This window comes from Taudactylus pleione, unplaced genomic scaffold (assembly GCF_031769625.1).
Source record: "Taudactylus pleione unplaced genomic scaffold, aTauple2 ptg001683l, whole genome shotgun sequence".
NCBI classification, from domain to species: Eukaryota; Metazoa; Chordata; class Amphibia; order Anura; family Myobatrachidae; genus Taudactylus; species Taudactylus pleione.
Genome location: NW_028286080.1, coordinates 406,499 through 425,655, shown reverse-complemented (window position 1 = coordinate 425,655; position 19,157 = coordinate 406,499).

Genomic DNA, 19,157 nt, shown 5'->3' with positions numbered 1-19,157 from the left:
TAAGTGCTATCAAAATATTATAATATACAGTATTTGAAATGTGCTCTCAAAAACTTGAATATGTAAAACAGGGTGACAATTCCATGTGACACATAAGTCTCCTACGTACAGGTGCATGATTTAATGCCATTAGTGCGTATGGTGCTGCTGTATGATATACAGTATATACTGGCCCCAGGCATTGATGTAGCAGAGGATTTATTTTGCTATAGTATATTGAAGTGGTACAGTACTGTGTGCGTTTTATGACACGGCCTGTAGGGGTCCGTTCACAAGGAACCTGTGTAGTTTTTTCCGTCCTGCTTTTGTACTGTAACGTATGTGCTTTCTGCATCCTCATGTTCAATGGTTTATTTCTGTTTGTGTCTAAAAATGTGTGCAGGATCGTAGATGAGTCCTCCCTGCAAACAGAATGTCCCAGCCATTATATATATATATTTTTTTTTTTAAATTTCAAATTCCAATACACTTAAAATGTCAGCTAAATACTTCTATATAATTATCCCATTTATATACATTACAATGTAGCCTTGTAACCCTGTTTAATTACCTACATCTATAAATATTACATAGATATGGGGCCTATTATGCAGAATTCTGTAACTTCTGAATTTCTAACTAGAACTTTGTGGGCCCTTTGGCAACAATTTCAAGGGGTCCCAATGCTCCGAGAGGGATACCTCGCTCCACAGTAATTGTTCATTTTATGCCCTAGAGCAGTAGTCCTCAAACTCTGTCCTCAGGAGCCCACAGGTCACGTTTTCCAGGTTACCCAGCAGGTGCACAGGTGTAATAATTACTCACTGACACATTTTAAAAGGTCCACAGGTGGAACTAATTAATTCACTTGTGATTCTGTAAGGAGACCTGGAAAACATGCACTGTTTGGGGTCCTGAGGTCCGACTTTGAGAACCTGTGCCCTAGAGTAATGCTCTTGATCACATTATGCCACAGTGCCCCCAATTCATATTATGCCACATATTAAATATTATGCCGCATATTGCCCCCATTTCACATTATGCCACGCAGTGCCCAGTTTACATTATACCACATTGTAGTGCCCCCATTTTACATTATGCCACACAGTGCCCAGTTTACATTATACCACATTGTAGTGCCCCCATTTCACATTATGCCACACAGTGCCGAGTTTACATTATGCCACATTGTTGTGCCTCAAGCTCACATTGTAGGGCCCCCATTTTACATTATGCCACACAGTGCCCAGTTTACATTATACCACATTGTAGTGCCTCGAGCTCACATTGTAGTGGCCCCATTTCACATTATGCCACACAGTGCCCAGTTTACATTATACCACATTGTAGTGCCCCCATTTCATATTATGCCACAGTGCCCAGTTTACATTATACCACATTGTTGTGCCTCAAGCTCACATTGTAGGGCCCCCATTTCACATTATGCCACACAGTGCCCAGTTTACATTATACCACATTGTAGTGCCCCCATTTTACATTATGCCACACAGTGCCCAGTTTACATTATACCACATTGTAGTGCCCCCATTTCACATTATGCCACACAGTGCCCAGTTTACATTATACCACATTGTTGTGCCTCAAGCTCACATTGTAGGGCCCCCATTTCACATTATGCCACACAGTGCCCAGTTTACATTATACCACATTGTAGTGCCTCGAGCTCACATTGTAGTGCCCCCATTTTACATTATGCCACACAGTGCCCAGTTTGCATTATACCACATTGTAGTGCCCCCATTTTACATTATGCCACACAGTGCCCAGTTTACATTATACCACATTGTAGTGCCTCAAGCTCACATTGTAGTGCCCCCATTTCACATTATGCCACACAGTGCCCAGTTTACATTATACCACATTGTTGTGCCTCAAGCTCACACTGTAGTGCCCCCATTTTACATTATGCCACACAGTGTCCCCAGTTCACATTTGCGGCTCCTGCTTACTGTGCTCAAGCTCTGCCATTTTTTTCTACATCTTAAATATCTTTGTTTAGTGTTCAGCTTAGTCCTGTGATGAGGGGTATATACAGCAATTGCCACTATTTGAAAGTAATTTCCATAAATATTTTACAGTAGATACAATAGAGCAAAGAAAGGAGAGCAAATAACTTTCCACCTTGTGCAAACCAAGTTGCCAAACAAGGGGTGCAAATCCATATATTATTTTTGCATGCAGGGTAAATACTGGCTGCTTTCCCATGTAGCCCACACATGCTGTACAGCTTTATTCTTACACTGCAATATTGATTTAAGCTTGGACACACCCCTCCCAAATCTAATTCTCTCTCCACATTTCACATCTGCTCCACCTACAGTGCAGAATGGTTTCGCCAAGGAGCAAAGTTTCTTGCTGTTTTTTGCTTTGCTCGCCACTCAGAATCAGGCCCTAAGTTTGTGTATTAGTAATTATTGTGTGAAGAGGGAGGTGAGGCTATTACATAACGAGACTGTGTATTACAGAGCATGGACTGGCGTTTTGTCTCAGGAATCCGCTAGATTTTGCTCCAAAATGTTTGTTCCTTTGTGTCAATGTTTATCATTTCTGCCATTATTAGATGCTGAGTCAGTGGTCAATTCGAACAATTTTTCTAAAAAAAAATTTTTCATTTTCATTTGTTTTTGATGTGCAAGGGACATCTTCGACATCCTCACGAACGTCATTAAAGCTTTTGTGCCACTCAAGCACACGTGCACGTGACATATAATCTGCCCACTTAAGCCGAAACATTCGGTGGCCGTTTTGTTCAATTTAGCAAAAAATTTGAAGTTAACACGTTTCTCTGCTTTTGAGCTAAGCATTTTTCCAACACACGGGAAAAACACAACTTCTTCTAACGCTGTGTGACCAGAAACTATCTGTGCGAGAGGGGTGAAACTTGCAAAACCGTTTTGGGATAGTCAGAGGTCAATGTTCCCTCACTGCCTTTTAACTCGCGCAGTATGGTTTATTTTTTTTGAAAGTACAGTCCTGTTATTAATAGCCACACCTCGTATTTTAAGGAGGCATCGGACCGGTCGTAAAGGCACTCTGTGGTAATACACTGTGGTAATATACGCTCGCAAGTGGGTCAATGGCCGGGCAGTGAGCACGCGTGGCGTGCGTGAGCCCCGGAGCGAGCAAGAAATCACTCGCTCCGGTGCTCGCATCCAAAAGGGGCGGCTGTTGATGATGATCGACAGCTCGCCCCGTTTGGTAGGTTGGTCGGTGGGGGTGGCTGGCCAAACGGAGGCGTTCCCGAAGCCTGCCATTTGGAGGCAGCCCCACTGACATCACGAGTGATGTCAGTGGTGAGCTTCCAGCTCTATTAGAGTCGTAAGCTCACTGGGGCTTGCGGCAGACGAGACCCTACCACAAGGGTCACGTCGCAAGCCCCGATGGTCGCGACCATCACCTGGCCGCTCGCTAAACGCTGTGGGTGGTCACCCACAGCTTAGCGAGCAGCCAGGAGGCCGGACAGAAAAATTAAAAAAACGCCCTTCAGACCTGCGTGCTGCATCCGGCAGCGAGCTGGTCTGAATCGGTCTGAATTTTTTTTTTGTATGTTTAATTGGAAATACTTATCTGGAAATGAAGTACATTTGGCATATCTGAAAGTGCTTGTTCGGAATATGCCAAACGTTAGGACTTTAGCTTCAGTGAATCCTGTTCCTATGAGAAAACTTTAAATAAAATCACCAGTCACAGTCTACTGTACTTAACCTTCTAGAAGATAATAGTTAGAATCTGATTAGTTGCTACGGGCTACATCTCCATTCTAAAAACCCTGCACTTCTGTAAAAATCCCCCTAAATCTTCTTTGAGTATATTTATATATGTCTTATCTTTATTTGCAAATGTCAATTTTTGAGCACAGAACGTCAAACATTTGTGATGCTAAATAAACGTATACTGTAGCTGCATTCAGTGCAGGATTTCCCGAAAAGAGCATTAAATCTGCAGAATTAGAAAACAAGGAACGTCAACAGCACCGTATGGATCTTTGCCAAATGATGTTACATGTCCAGGCTACGATATTATCCATTTGCACTATCTAATGACAAAGGATATCACTGGTTCCACATGATGATATAAAATAAAAGGAAAAGTCAATAGAATTTAAGTTGTTTGTAATTTGCATTTTTCTGTATATAAATGTTTCCGGTTTTTTATTCACCGCTGTTGATGAATGTGTAATAAATATGCTATAAGACTGAGTCAGAGGCTCCATCACTGGTTCTATATTATATGATAACGTGGTCGGTCTTCATTCATTTTAAACTATTTTCAAAAGTTTAGTCATCGTCGCCAATCATCTTATTTGTTCTTTTCATTAACAAATTGTTTTACTTATGTCATAATGTATTTTCCCTTCAGTATTCCACCATCTGTGAGATCCGTGGTACAAAAATTATATTAGACAAATCTATGTTTCCACCTTGGATATATACTGGTACATATTCATTAGGTCAATTCTACAGCACTTTCCCCAAAGCAGGGGTGTATCTAGGGATCCAAGCTCCCCTGGCAGTGTATTGGACTGGCACCCCCCTCCCCCCCCTATGCAGTGCCCCCAGTTGTAATCCCCCCTAAACTGCATTGCCCCCAGTAGTAGTCCCCCCTATACAGTGCCCCCAGTAGTAATCCCCCTATGCTGCATTACATCCAGTAGTAGTCCCCCCCTATACAGTGCCCCCAGTAGTAGTCCCCCCCATGCAGTGCCCGCAGTAGCGGCCACCCCCCTCCTAAAGTGCCCCCAGTAGTGGCTCCCCAGTGTACAGTGCCCCCAGTAGCGGGCACCCCCCCATATAGTGCACCCCCTGCTGTGCCAGGCTTACACACACACAAAAGAAAAAAATATACGACTTACCTGATCCCCGCTCCTGACGCGACCGCCGCTGTTCGCTCCGAGTCCCGCCTCTTCTCTTGCACTGTGGGAGAGACGTCATGACGTCTCTCCCATCACCCGCTGTGGGGGGAGCCAGAAGACGGAGCTCATGAGTGAGCTCCCTCCGTGGACGACGCAGCAGCCAATGAGAGTTCATCTGACTCTCATTGGCTGGCTGCTATAACAAACGCACAGCTGCCGCTGGCGGCTGTGTGTTTGTAAACTGTGTAGAGCAGAGCGCTATCACTGCGGTCTGCCCTACACTTGTGGGGCCGGGGGACTAGTCCTTGGCTGCTGGTGGCACTGCCAGACGGCATTCCCCCCCCCTTTGGTCGGCGCCCCTGGCGAATGCCATCCTGGCCAATGGGTAGATACACCCCTGCCCCAAAGTAACAAACTTTTTTTTTTTCTATCATTTTTCACTTGTAAATGAGGTTGTGTGACTGTGATCCCTCTTCCTAGCTTGGAGGGGGATGTGGTTAACTTACCGCCACCCGGAATGCCGGCTACGACATTACATATCGATTCCCATGGAGGTGCCCAAAATAATTAGATGAGTTTGTGAGGAGAGATGACGTAAATCAATTCTCAGCTTCCTGTATTACAATATCCTATTTCTGTTGAGTCCATTCACAGTGTTCTAGGGCTGATTCAGCAGTGCACGCAAGTGCAATGCTGAATGCAGATTCACAATTATCCTGCGTAATCAGACTCCTGATGCTGCATTTGCATATTTGCAAGGACGGAATTGCTTGCATGCAGCTTTGCAATCTATCCACTGCTGAATCAGCTCCCCTGATTGTTACATGACAGTCAGAACCCTGAATATAACATTTACACAAGAGTATGTGGGGAAAAGTCCATCTGTGGATTTTCTTTCTTAGGACCTGTTCCAACATGTCATATCAGGAAACAAATGTTTTTATTATTCAAGAGAGGCCTGAGGGAGTTGGAGTATGTATGTAGTTGAAGGCAAGGCAGGGACAGGAAGGGTTGATTGGTAGTAAATTTAATGACATTTTTTGATTCCGAAGAAAATTTATGAGGGAGAAGGGGAGGAGAGGAGGCATTTACAAAAAAATATTTTACTCATTCACATCAGTCCATGCCCCAGAAGAATCCTTGAGTGCCATACCTGCTGCTGCTGCTGGGAGTGGATTTTCTCATCCCAGAAGAGGACCAGGCAGACTTCTAGTAGTGCTTTCCACATGAAAAAGCATTTCCCAACCTATACAGGGACATTAAAAAAACATAGTTAGTGGCTTCCAAACTGCCACTTAACCAGCACAAAGATATTAAGGCGTGAATTTAATTTACTAAAGTGAGAGTTTTTATAAGTGCATTTTAGAAGTGATGTTGCCCATAGCAACCAATCAGATTCTACTTAACATCATTTACCTAGCACTTTCTAGAAGATAATAGCTAGAATCTGATTATTTTCTATGGGCAAGCAACATCACTTCTAAAACACTTCTAAAAACTCTCACTTTAGTAAATTAAATTTACCCCTTAAGGCCTTATGTTGCGTCTTTCTTGAGAAACCTGCGCCTGCTTCAGCGGCTAGAGGTGGAATTTCATCCCAGAAGGGGACCAGGAAGAGTGCTTTACAAAAACAATTGACTGTTAAATTATCCTTTGCAAACCTTCCAAAAAAGCATTTCCCAACCTGTACAGGGACATTAAAAAATACATAGTTAGTGGCCTTCAGTTCAAACTGCCGTTGTACCCACTGTCCACTTAACCAAAGCAGATATTGTGGACAAGCGGAACAGAGTAGCAAATGCAACATTTAAGGTTTAAGTCTTACGTTGTGTCTTTCTTGGGAATTCTTGAGCGCCATGCCTGCTGCTGGAAGTGGATTTTTATCCCAGAATGGATGAAGACATTGTTTTTTCTTCCCAACGGACACAGATCTGAAGAGATGTAAATAATTACTGACAGGAAAAAGAGGCAATTTGGATGCCCTTACACAAAACTGCCTTTTCTTTACTTGAGCTGCCCACCTTCCAGTGTGAACTCAAAAACAGTTTTCAACACAGCCGGGAACATTGTCAGTTATCGGCCTGAGACTACTTCCCCAAAATGTGGAAAAGATTATGTCCATCAAAATGAACTACAAATTCTACGAGAAAGACCTTTACCGTCAATGACATGCAAAAATTACAGAGGCACCTGTAATGGTGGATTCCAGCGGGGACAAATTAATATTGTGTGAAGAAGATGATGCATACAGTACCCCAGATTATACCATCAGCCAAGCCTATATCGTCATCCAATCCTGTATTGTGTATAAATTATAGCTGCGCTTCCTGTTAGATTGGGGATTCATTGTCCACTTTAGTGGATGTGAGCTCCATTTTAGTCCATATCATCACAACACCCCCTACACATCTTCTGACCTGGGCTGCAGGAGAAGCAGCTGCACTTTGGAATATGGTTGCATGGACTCGCTGAAATTCATGACTGTTAGTAGGCAGTTTTAGCTGCTTCAGTTTATTCTATTTTTTAAACCATATTCTCTATTTTCACCTTTTGAAAATGTTTATGCAAATTTCAGCTGAGGCATTTGTGATGTCATGGCTAATGCACACACACACACACAGAAAAAAAAACACATTGATTGATTAATTAACTTTTTGGGGGCACTTGGGAGGGAGAGCACCCGAACGAGGCAGCAGCCTCTTGACAAATGACACAGGCAGCACTCCTGCGCAGCTACATTGCTGGTAATAGGTGTGGCTAATGCACACACACACACAAAAACACATTGAATGAGTGATTGATTGACTAATTTATTAATAAAAAAAATGTGGGCACTTGGGAGGGAGAGCACCCAAATGAGGCAGCAGCCTCTTGATAAATGACACAGGCAGCACCCCTGCACAGCTGCATTGCTGGTGATAAGTGTGGCTAATGCGCACACACACAAAAAAAACACATTGATTGATTGATTCATTCATTTTTGGGGGGCACTTGGGAGGGAGAGCACCCGAATGAGGCAGCAGTCTCTTGACAAATTACACAGGCAGCACCCCTGCACAGCTACGTTGCTGGTGAAAAATGTGGCTAACGTGCACACACACACAAAAAAAAACACATTGATTAATTCATTTTTGGGGAGCACTTGGGAGGGAAAGCATCCAAATGAGGCAGCAGCCTCTTGATAAATGACACAGGCAGAACCCCTGCGCAGCTACGTTGCTGGTGAATTGATTGATTCATTCATACATTCATTAATTTTTTGGCTAACGCGCACACACACAAAAAAATTAAAAATAAAAATATTCACACTGGGGGTGAAGATGAAGAGCACCCCTGATGGACAGAGCAGTGAGCACCCCCTGGACAACACAGCAGCACAGCCAGCGAGCCCCTATGGACAACAGACAGCCAGCCCCTATGGACATTAAGCAGCCAGCCCCTGACACAACTGACAACAGTAGCCAGCCCTATCAGCACTAGCATAGTTCCCTCCTTCCTCTTCACTGAGTGTAAGTAGCCTAGCCAGCCCCCACAGCGATCACAGGCAGCCCCCTCCTTCCTCTTCACAGTGTCCACTCTATTCCACTCTCAACACACTGTGCTGTGCCCCTCAGCACAGCGATCACAGCCCCCTCCTTCCTGATCACTGTCCACAGCCAGAATGAAAATGGCGGCGATCGCGGGACCTTGTATACAATCCAAAACCCACGAGAATCCGACAGCAGGATGATGATGTTTTGCCTCGTTTTGAGATCCGAGTCAGGCTGGAAAACCCGAGCCGACTCGGCTCGTACTCCAAAGTCCGGGTGGGTTCGGTTCTCAACAAACCGAACCAGCTCATCTCTAATATTTATATATATCTACATATATATATATATACTATATTTGTGCAGGAGAGCTGCATGGGAAGACAGGCAGATAGGACAGGGAGTGGATGTGCTTGGTTCCATGTATGTATATATATATATAGGGACATTGGGCCTGATTCAGACCCACTCGCGAGCGGCTGTCCGCTCGCAAGTGGGTCGATGTTATGGACTGAGCATGCGCACGACGGAGGGAGCTCCGTCGTGCGCATGTGCCAGACGCGACGAGCGAAGGAAAGTCCTTCGCTCGTTGTGTCCGATCAAAGGGGGCGTGCTGTCAATGTTGATTGACAGCATGCCCCCTTTGGTGGGCGTGCCGGGGGCGTGCCTCCCTGACGGGGGCGTTCCCACGGGAACGCCTCCCGTCAGAAGCCGGCCCACTGACATCACTAGTGATGTCAGTGGGAGTGATTTTGGCTCTGATAGAGCCAAAATCACTCCGGAGCTTGCGGTTGAAAACCTCAACCGCAGGCTCCGGCTCGCAAATTCGATGGTCGCGATGGTCTCGACCATCGCGACCATCACAATGCACGCTCGTATAGCCTGTGGGTGGTGACCCACAGCTATACGAGCGTCCAGGAGGATGCTCCATAAAAATGGAGCCCGGCCCTCATTCAGAGCGTGCACTCTGCTCAGAGCGTACGGCTCTGAATGAGGGCCATTGACAGAAATTTCATATTTTGGGCTCTATTCACCACCACAATGGCTTTGAAATGAAACAAACAAGATGTGCTTTACCTGCAGACTTTCAGATTTAATTTGGGGTAATTATATCCAAATCAGGTGAACGGTGTAGGAATTACAACGGTTTCTATATGTGCCTCCCACTTTTTAAGGGGCCAAAAGTAATGGGACTATCAACTCAAAAGCTATTTCATGGACAGATGTGGGCTATTCCCTCGTTATTTCATTATCAATTAAGCAGGTCTGGAGTTGATTGTAGGTGTGACATTTGCATTTGGAATCAGTTGCTGTCGACTCTCAATATGAGATCCAAAGAGCTGTCACTATCAGTGAAGCAAGCCATCATTAGGCTGAAAAATCAAAACAAACCCATCAGAGAGATAGCAAAAACATTAGGTGTGGCCAAATCAACTGTTTGGAACATTCTTACAAAGAAAGAATACACCGGAGAGCTCAGCAACACCGGAAGACCACGGAAAACAACTGTGGTGGATGACAGAATTATTTCCCTGGTGAAGAAAAACCCCTTCACAACAGTTGGCCAAATCAAGAACACTCTCCAGGAGGTAGGTGTATATGTGTCAACAATCAAAAGAAGTGTATATGTGTCAACAATCAAAAGAAGACTTCACAAGAGTGAATATAGTGGGTCCACCACAAGATGTAAACCATTGGTGAGCCTCAAAAATAGGAAGACCAGATTAGAGTTTACCAAACAACATCTAAAAAAGCCATTACAGTTCTGGAACAACATCCTATGGACAGTTGAGACAAAGATCAACTTGTACCAGAGTGATGGGAAGAGAAGAGTATGGAGAAGGAAAGGAACTGCTCATGATCCAAAACATACCACCTCATCAGTGAAGCATGGTGGTGGTAGTGTGATGGCGTGGGCATGTATGGCTGCCAATGGAACTGGTTCCCTTGTATTTATTGATGATGTGACTGCTGACAAAAGCAGCAGAATGAATTCTGAAGTGTTTCATGCAATATTATATGCTCATATTCAGTCAAATGCTTCAGAACTCACTGGACGGCGCTTCACAGTGCAGATGGACAATGACCCGAAGCATACTGCAAAAGCAACCAAAGAGTTTTTTAAGGCTAAAAAGTGGAATGTTATGCAATGGCCAAGTCAATCCCCTGACCTGAATCCGATTGAGCATGCATTTCACTTGATGAAGACAAAACTGAAGGGAAAATGCCCCAAGAACAAACAGGAACTGAAGACATTTGCAGTAGAGGCCTGGCAGAGCATCACCAGGGATGAAACCCAGCGTCTGGTGATGTCTATGTGTTCCAGACTTCTGGCTGTAATTGCCTGCAAAGGATTTGCAACAAAGTATTAAACAGTGAAAGTTAGATTTAGGATTGTTTAGTTTGTCCCATTACTTTTGGCCCCTTAAAAAGTGGGAGGCACATATAGAAACCACCATGCTTCACTGATGAGGTGGTATGTTTTGGATCATGAGCAGCTCCTTTCCTTCTCTTCTCTTCCCATCACTCTGGTACAAGTTGATCTTTGTCTCATCTGTCAATAGGATGTTGTTCCAGAACTGTAATGGCTTTTTTAGATGTTGTTTGGCAAACTCTAATCTGGTCTTCCTGTTTTTGTGGCTCACCAATGGTTTGCATCTTGTGGTGAACCCTCTATATTCACTCTTGTGAAGTCTTCTCTTGATTGTTGACTTTGACACATAAACATCTACCTCCTGGAGAGTGTTCTTGATTTGGCCAACTGTTGTGAAGGGGTTTTTCTTAATCAGGGAGATAATTCTTTTGTCATCCACCACAGTTGTTTTCCGTGGTCTTCCGGGTCTTTTGGTGTTGCTGAGCTCTCCGGTGCGTTCTTTCTTTTTAAGAATGTTCCAAACAGTTGATTTGGCCACACCTAATGTTTTTGCTATCTCTCTGATTGGTTTGTTTTGATTTTTCAGCCTAATGATGGCTTGCTTCACTGATAGTGACAGCTCTTTGGATCTCATATTGAGAGTTGACAGCAACTGATTCCAAATGCAAATGTCACACCTAGAATCAACTCCAGACCTTTTACCTGCTTAATTGATAATGAAATAACGAGGGAATTACCCACACCTGTCCATGAAATAGCTTTTGAGTTGATAGTCCCATTACGTTTGGCCCCTTAAAAAGTGGGAGGCACATATTGAAACTTTTGTAATTCCTACACCATTCACCCGATTTGGATGTAATTACCCTCAAATTAAATCTAAAAGTCTGCAGTTAAAGCACATCTTGTTTGTTTCATTTCAAAACCATTGTGGTGGTGAATAGAGGCCAAAATATGAAAATTCTGTCAATGTCCCAATATTTATGCACCTGACTGTATATATATATATATATATATATATATATATATATATATTATATATACACACACACCAAACATGCATATATTTATATACTTGCACACATACATACATTATACATATATTCACACAGAAAACTGCATATATACACCACACATGCATGTGTCACACATACATACATACATGCATATATACACACACATTACACACGTCAAACTTACCTTGCAGCATCTGCACTGCATGTTGTGGATGGGATGAGGATGGGACCTGGCAGGAAGGCACTATGCTATTAAGCTCCACCCCCACTTCACGGCAAAATGCCGAGATTTGCGGGTCAATCGGAAAAGACCAGGGCCAAATCACAATTTTAATGGAATCGCATCATATTGGCTCCGCCTCCAACGGATTGACCCGTGAATTGTGGCATTTTGCCGTGAGGTGGGCGGGGCTTAATAGCATGGTGCCAGCTCTGGTGCAGCTGCTGCTGTGTGGAGGCCCCTATAATCCGTCCCTGAGTAGGGTTAGGTTTAGGCAATAGGGGGGGGGTAAGGATTAGGCACCAGGGATGGAGGGTTAGGGGTAGGGGAAGGGGGGGAGTTAGGATACCGACCGACAGGTGTCAGTATCCTAACCCTGTCGGGATGCCGGCATCGGGATTTAGAAGTGGTGGCTGCATTGTTCACAGGGAGGGAGGACACCGGGCTGGATGGGGGGGGGGAAGAGTGTGATATATGAGAGGGGCACTGGGCTAGATGAAGGAACAGTGAGATGGGGGTGCACTGGGTTGGATGGGGGGGAGAGAGTGATATATGAGAGGGGCACTGGGCTGGATGGTAAAGGAATGCAGTGAGATTTGGGGGTGGGAAGAGGGAACACTGGGCTGGCTGGGGTTTTTTAAGAAGTTGGGCAGTGATAAGGGGGCTGGTTGTGGAGGGAAGGGGGAGACACTGGGATGGGAGAGTGCGTCATAAAGATGGTGGAGGTTTGGGGGACACTGGGCTGAAGAAGGGGGAGACACAGGGATGGGAGCACTTACCTGGGATTGTTGATGTGCCAGCGTCCAAAGCCACAGCAGCCTCCAGAGCAGCACCTCAGCACCGGCAGCTGCTGAGATCAGGGAGGCAGGAGCTGAGGTCCAGGAGCCAGGCTGATAGTGGCGTGGTGCGGTCCGGTGTGGTGCAGTGCGGCATGGCGCAGCCCGGTTGGGCGGGACTGCCGGGCCGCCAGTCTCCGGCAGCCGCGTGAACAGAGGCTGCTGAACTGATTGGAGACGAGTCCTCTCTCCATCTCAGTGAACATGAGCTGAGGCCGGGCTGAATCCCGATCAGCGCTGGCCGGGACACAATTTTAAAAAAAAGAAAAAGACAAAAAAGTTTAGTGGCCCCAACATGGTCCAGCCTCCCGGGGAAAGTCCCGGTGAAGTCTACGGCCAATCCGGCCCTGCTACCGTTAGTGCTCAAAGGACACTACGGACAGCACCACCGTAGCATAACTAGCACCCGGCTAGCCAGAGGCAAGGGTCATGGGGCAGCGACGGAAAAATGTGCTCTGTGCGGCGGCACCTGTTACACACCCCTAGTTACGGTCCTAGTTGCAGTTGCTTAAATCAAACTCTGAAAACTACTTTCCATAAGTTATTCAATGTCCAGCAGCACATGTGCCCCTATGAATGAATGACCCATTACTTAAAACATGCGGAAACTACTGTTATCGCATTGGAAACTCATCCGTTAACGTTAATGAATATGACCCACAGTCACCAGAGTATATAAATGCACCATAGCATCAACAACCTTACTTACAAAGAATTAATACAGCAGGGAATATAGATAATCCAAATTTAGTGGCGGATTCAATTAGACGCAAAAAGCTGAGATCGGCGAAAAGTGCGATGTTTTCACCTTATTCGTGTGCTTTAATGTGAAGTTTTCGCCTGCTTACTCAATGCACGCACCCGCTCTATTCAATTGTAAAACAGGCCAAAAAGCATATGGGCAAATGCAGCGAATAGCGGAACGGGCGAAAAGGTCAGTGTATAGGGGGGAAATCAGTCTGTACCCCCAATTAAGCCTAACTCACCCGGGGAATCAATATAGGTGTATTATTAGCCATAATAAAAGTAATTAGGATCTTATTCTGAGTCAAAGGGCTGTTATATGCATATTTACATACGTGTGGAAACATGATACTAAGCCATGTCTTTTATGAAACATAATTGCTGTAGTTAAATTGGGGGTACATGTAAATGGGTACTAGTATATTTTGGGGTTTGTAAAGTGCAGAATAAATAAATGGTAAAAATACACCAGCTGCAGCCCCTGCAATCCTAAAAACACCTGTCCCATCTGTAGAGCACCCCAAAATACCTATCCCAGTACTTAAGCCCTATTTTCCAAAACTTTTTACATTTTCGACCCAAAAATGACATGTCTTTTTTTGAGTGTATTAAGATAATTTTTTTTATTTTTTTATTTAGCCTATTTAGTTATTAGGGGGAGTGTCGAAAGGGTTCTGTACCAAGTCCCCCCATTTTTACCCCAAAATATGGATTTGACTTTTTCGCCTAGGAGAAAACGTCCTGGAATTGAATACAGCGATACTTTGAAAACAGGTGAAAAACCGCGCATCTTTTCGCCTCTAACTGAATACGGGCCTTAGCCATACAGTGAAACTGGGGACTACTGTTATGCAAGATTGGGGAGGAGTAAACTCAATTTCCCTACGCAGGTAATGAAACATGTCATGCCGACCTGTAGTCATAACCAAAAATAAATACACTTTCCTTAGTTTTCGAAGGGTGTCTTCTTGTTTTGGTAAAATTATATTTTTAACCTATTCATGACCTCTAACAAAAACAGTTGCATAATAGGTGAAATATATTTATGTAGCAACTGCAAAAGGAATCACTGAGAATGATGTAGTCCAATTGGCATCATTGCAATCTCTGGGCCTGATTCAGACCCGGTCGCAAGCGCTGAGCGCTCGCAACTGGGTCGATGTTGGCCCAGAGCGCATGCGCACAACGGAGCTGGCTCCATCGTGTGCATGCGCGGGACCCGGATAGCGACGGGCAATCCATCACTCCGGGTCTCGCACCAAAGGGGGCGTGCTGTCGATGTTGAGTGACAGAACGCCCCCTTTGGTGGGCGTGCCAGGGGCGTGGCTGCCCAGACGGAGGCGCTCCCATGGGAGTGGGAGAGCTTTCGGCTCTGTTTGAGCCGAAAAGCTCTCTGGGGCTTGCGGCAACAAGACTCTACCCCAAGGGTCCCGTCGCAAGCCCGATGGTCGTGATGGTCTTGACCATCGCGACCATCTTCCTGCCCGCTTGCTATAGCTGTGGATGGTCATCCACAGCTATGCGAGCGACCAGGAGGCCGTTCTACAAAAAAAAAAAGACCGGCCCTGATTCAGAGCGAGCGCTGTGAATCAGGGCCACTGTTTCCTATGCCCGTCACTAAACGAATTGGCAAAATATTTTCCAAAATACAGGATACAGGACATGTATTCGGGATGCTATGGAAACTGCTTTATATCCAAGAAGAAGCAATTAAATGAACATTCTGAATCATATTAACCAGTAAAAGTGGACTTAAAAGCAATTATGTCAAGGAAAAACCCTCTAATACAGATTCATTTTAAATAATTATGTATCAATCTTCGTACCTGTACATTGCTTTCATGATTAAGGCTAATTTACAAAACACAGACAAGATTGGTCCCACATTGCTGTAAGTGCACTTACTTACTGTATACTGCTAGCGTAATGTATGTCAAGGTTCTCGCTATCTCTTTACAGTTTTGGAAACACCCACGTGAAAAAAAAAAAACATATTTTGCCTACCGTACATTTGCAGGTTGGTGGAAACATCAGCAAACACACAAGGTAGAAACAACATGTCACATAAAAGTCCTTTATATTAACACAGTGGTTTCCAAACTCTGTGCCGTGTAGGGAGGCCAATCCCGGGCCATTTATTCAATCCCGGGATTCGGGCAGCCCAGCAGCTGAACAGAGTGCTTGGCTAGCCCCAACGTAAAACGGGGGCCTACATGAGGAAACCCCCCCACACACACACACCCCCAGCGGGCAAAGGGGTCCCCACTACAGGCACCAAGATGTTGGGAGGTATGATAGAGGCAGATTCCACAAGAGTGGAGGCTACGTAAGTTAACTCACAGAGGGCTGATTCTGTTCACAACCTACGGAGGTTCCAGCAGAATCAGCCTATAGTAATGGGCTGATAAATGACCAACTCTGAGACTTTTTGGATCTATGAAATAGACTTTTTAATCCCTGACGGACAAAGGGAGAACGTTACAAAAGGTGTATACAGACAAAGATCACAGAACTGGTTTCCATTCCTGAGGCTGCGTTTGGTACACACTCCCCAAACTGGCCACTGGAAGATTGGAAAAATGTCACCTGGCCGGACGAATCTCGATTTCTGCAGCAACATGCAGATGGTAGGGTAAACCGGACCTATCCTCCCTTGTGTTAATGGTTAAGGCTGGTGTAATGGTGTTTGTTTAAATGGGCCTCCCTGGGTAATGGTGTTTGTTTAAATGGTGTTTGTTTAAATGGGCCCGGACTTGCCAAGGAGGTGTAACCATGCCCCTAAGATGATGTAACCACATCCCCCCCCAGTGGCAGTGCATAGCTTCTTTAAAGGGCACTTGATAGGCACAGCCCCAATATCGCTGTCTTCTTCATCCTTCATCGGGAGCTGACTCTTCGGCAGCAGTGCTGAGTATGTGAGTGTGTGGTGTATGTAAGTGTGTATGAGTGTGTGTGTGTGTGTGTGTGTCCCACTGTCACTGTGCCCCCGCAGAGCTAGTCTGGTCCCCCGGAATGGGCGATGGGAGAACTACATCTTCCAGCAGCCCTTGCTCTTCCCACCAGCCCCTGGGACTCCCAGCAGCCCCCTCTCCAGTAAGAAGAGAGAGGGGAGGGCGGAGACTACTGGACACCCCCGGGGTGGTAAGTGTTTCTTTTTATCAGTAAAAAATACGCGCCAAGGGGTTTTCAGAACAGAAAACCCTGCGACCAGTATTTTTGGAATTGAATACCGCGGGTATTGGGAGCGCGCATTCCCGCTGTATTTCTAAATTGGGTGCGAGGGGCACGAGGTTTTACCTCGCTAAACCTCGCGCCCAATTGGATATGCCCCTAAGAGCAGGAAAGGGACATACAGGTGCTGACAGAATTATTGCTGTCGGGAGGTTCCCAGGTGACTGCACTGAGGGTTTCTGTACATTGAAAATAAAGCATTGAACACAATGCAGATAAACCCACTGAGAGCCGAATGACACTTGCTCAATGAAAGAGGCCAAGATTGCGCGGAGTGTCTCGTCACCTTACACGCGCCTTAGACAGAACGATAAAGTCATGCTTCTATGCTGTGTCACTGAGAACAAGGGATCTGCGCCGACTAGAGTTGTGCACCGACCCCGTGTTTTAGTTTTGAATCTCTATCTTCTCGTGTTTTGGATCTGGATTTGGTTTTGCCAAAACCGCCTCTTGCGTGTTTTGGTTTTGGATCTGTATTTTTTTTATTTTTTTTAAATCATGAAAATGGCTAAAATCACATAATTTGGCCCTGTTTTTTTTTCCTACAGTATTATTAACCTCAATAACATTCATCTCCAGTCATTGCCAGTCTATTTTGACCACCTCACAGCTCACAATACTGATTTCATCTAGTTTAGGGCCAAAAGGTTGCATCCAGCTAGCTGGCTGACTAAGCTAAGCGACAGCAGTTAGCGGCACTAACATGTGGCAGTTCAGCCTCCAACATGGCACAGAGTGGCATTGCAGTGGTAAACTGGATGGCAGTTTAATAAACTATGCGACCCCTAGGAAGTTTAAAAACCAAGATATTTGCCTTAAATAGGTCAGAGTCCGACAGAGATGGAATGTTTATGGACTGAAGACAGGGAAAGGACGGAAAGATTGATTCGTTTCTAAATTATTTATTTTAATGTTTTGATTCTTAAAAAAAATTATGAGGGAAGATTAATCTAGGATCCTAAAAGAAATCTTTGATCTGGAGGAGGTTTTTTTTACATTTTTATACATCTAATAGAAATGAGGTGGCCTTGCTGGTGGAGGTGCTGCTAGAACACCTGCAGAGTCACAAATACGTGGACGATAAACTGCGGTCTGGCCGGCAGTGTCACCAAACAATAATAGCCAGTGGCGGATCCAGGGGGGGGGGGACGATTGGAGCAATCTCCCCCCCTAGAACAGTTTGTCCGACCATTATCATCTCTCTCCTCTGCATCATTAAGTTCAGAAGAGAGATATGATAATGGCTGGGCTGTGCTGTGATCGGAGCTCCCGGCGTCTCCCAGTTAGGGGATGTAGCAGTGACAGGACAAGTGACGCAGCAGCTGCAGCACCCACTGAAGGAAGCCCCCCTTTATATACTGCAGCCTAAGCCCCTTTATGGACAACACAGCAGCAGCCTTCAGCCCAAGACCCCGACTGGACACACACTGAGTGACTGACAGTGACTACACGTCTGCTAGCTTCTCTCTCCACAGCCGGAGTGAAAATGGCGCTGATCGCGGGGACCTTTATATAATCCAAAACTCACGAAAATCCAACAGCGTGAGGATGACGTTTTGCCTCGTTTTGAGTTCCAAGTCAGGCGGGAAAAGCCGAGCCGTCCTTGGATCCGACTTGGAATTGCAATGTTCGGGTGGGTCCGGTTCTCTGAGAACCGGATCCGCTCCTCTCATAGGCTACAGAGTGATTATTTTACTTATGTGAGAAATAATGGTCAATTCCCACAGACTTCTCTTACAAAGGGCGGGATGCACCAGGCATCACAGGGCACAGCGCAGTCCTTCCCAGAGCTATTCAAATTGCACTGAATTAAATTGTCCCCATAGTGACTACAACGTCAGACTCCACCCAAATACAGATATAGGGACTCCCAATCCTTCCAATCCAGCAATTCATGCAACAACCAATAATGCAATAAGTTTACCACGGGTTGGGTGTGAGATCCCGGCGGTCGGGATGGCGCTGTTCAGAATACCGACAGCGGCATCCCAAAAGTCAGAATCCTGAAACCCATAAGGAACAAGGTAAGTCTAACCCTTACCCCTATCCCTAAGCAGGGTTGGACTGGCCCACAGGGGTACAGGGGAAATCCCCGGTGGGCCCCACCACTTGCTCTAATATCAGGTTCCAGACTGTATACTCAAATTATACATTGTTACTCTATTATGGGGTCAGTTACATGGTCTCTAATGTCTGTTGAAGCCTCTGTTGGGGCTGGCCTCATGCCCTGTGGTAACTGACCATGCCCCAAAACATGGGCCCCTACCACTGCATATCCACGGTGGGCCCTTCATGCTCCAGTCCGACACTGCCCCTAACCCTCCCTCCCCGGTGCCTAAACCTAATACTCCCCCTAATGC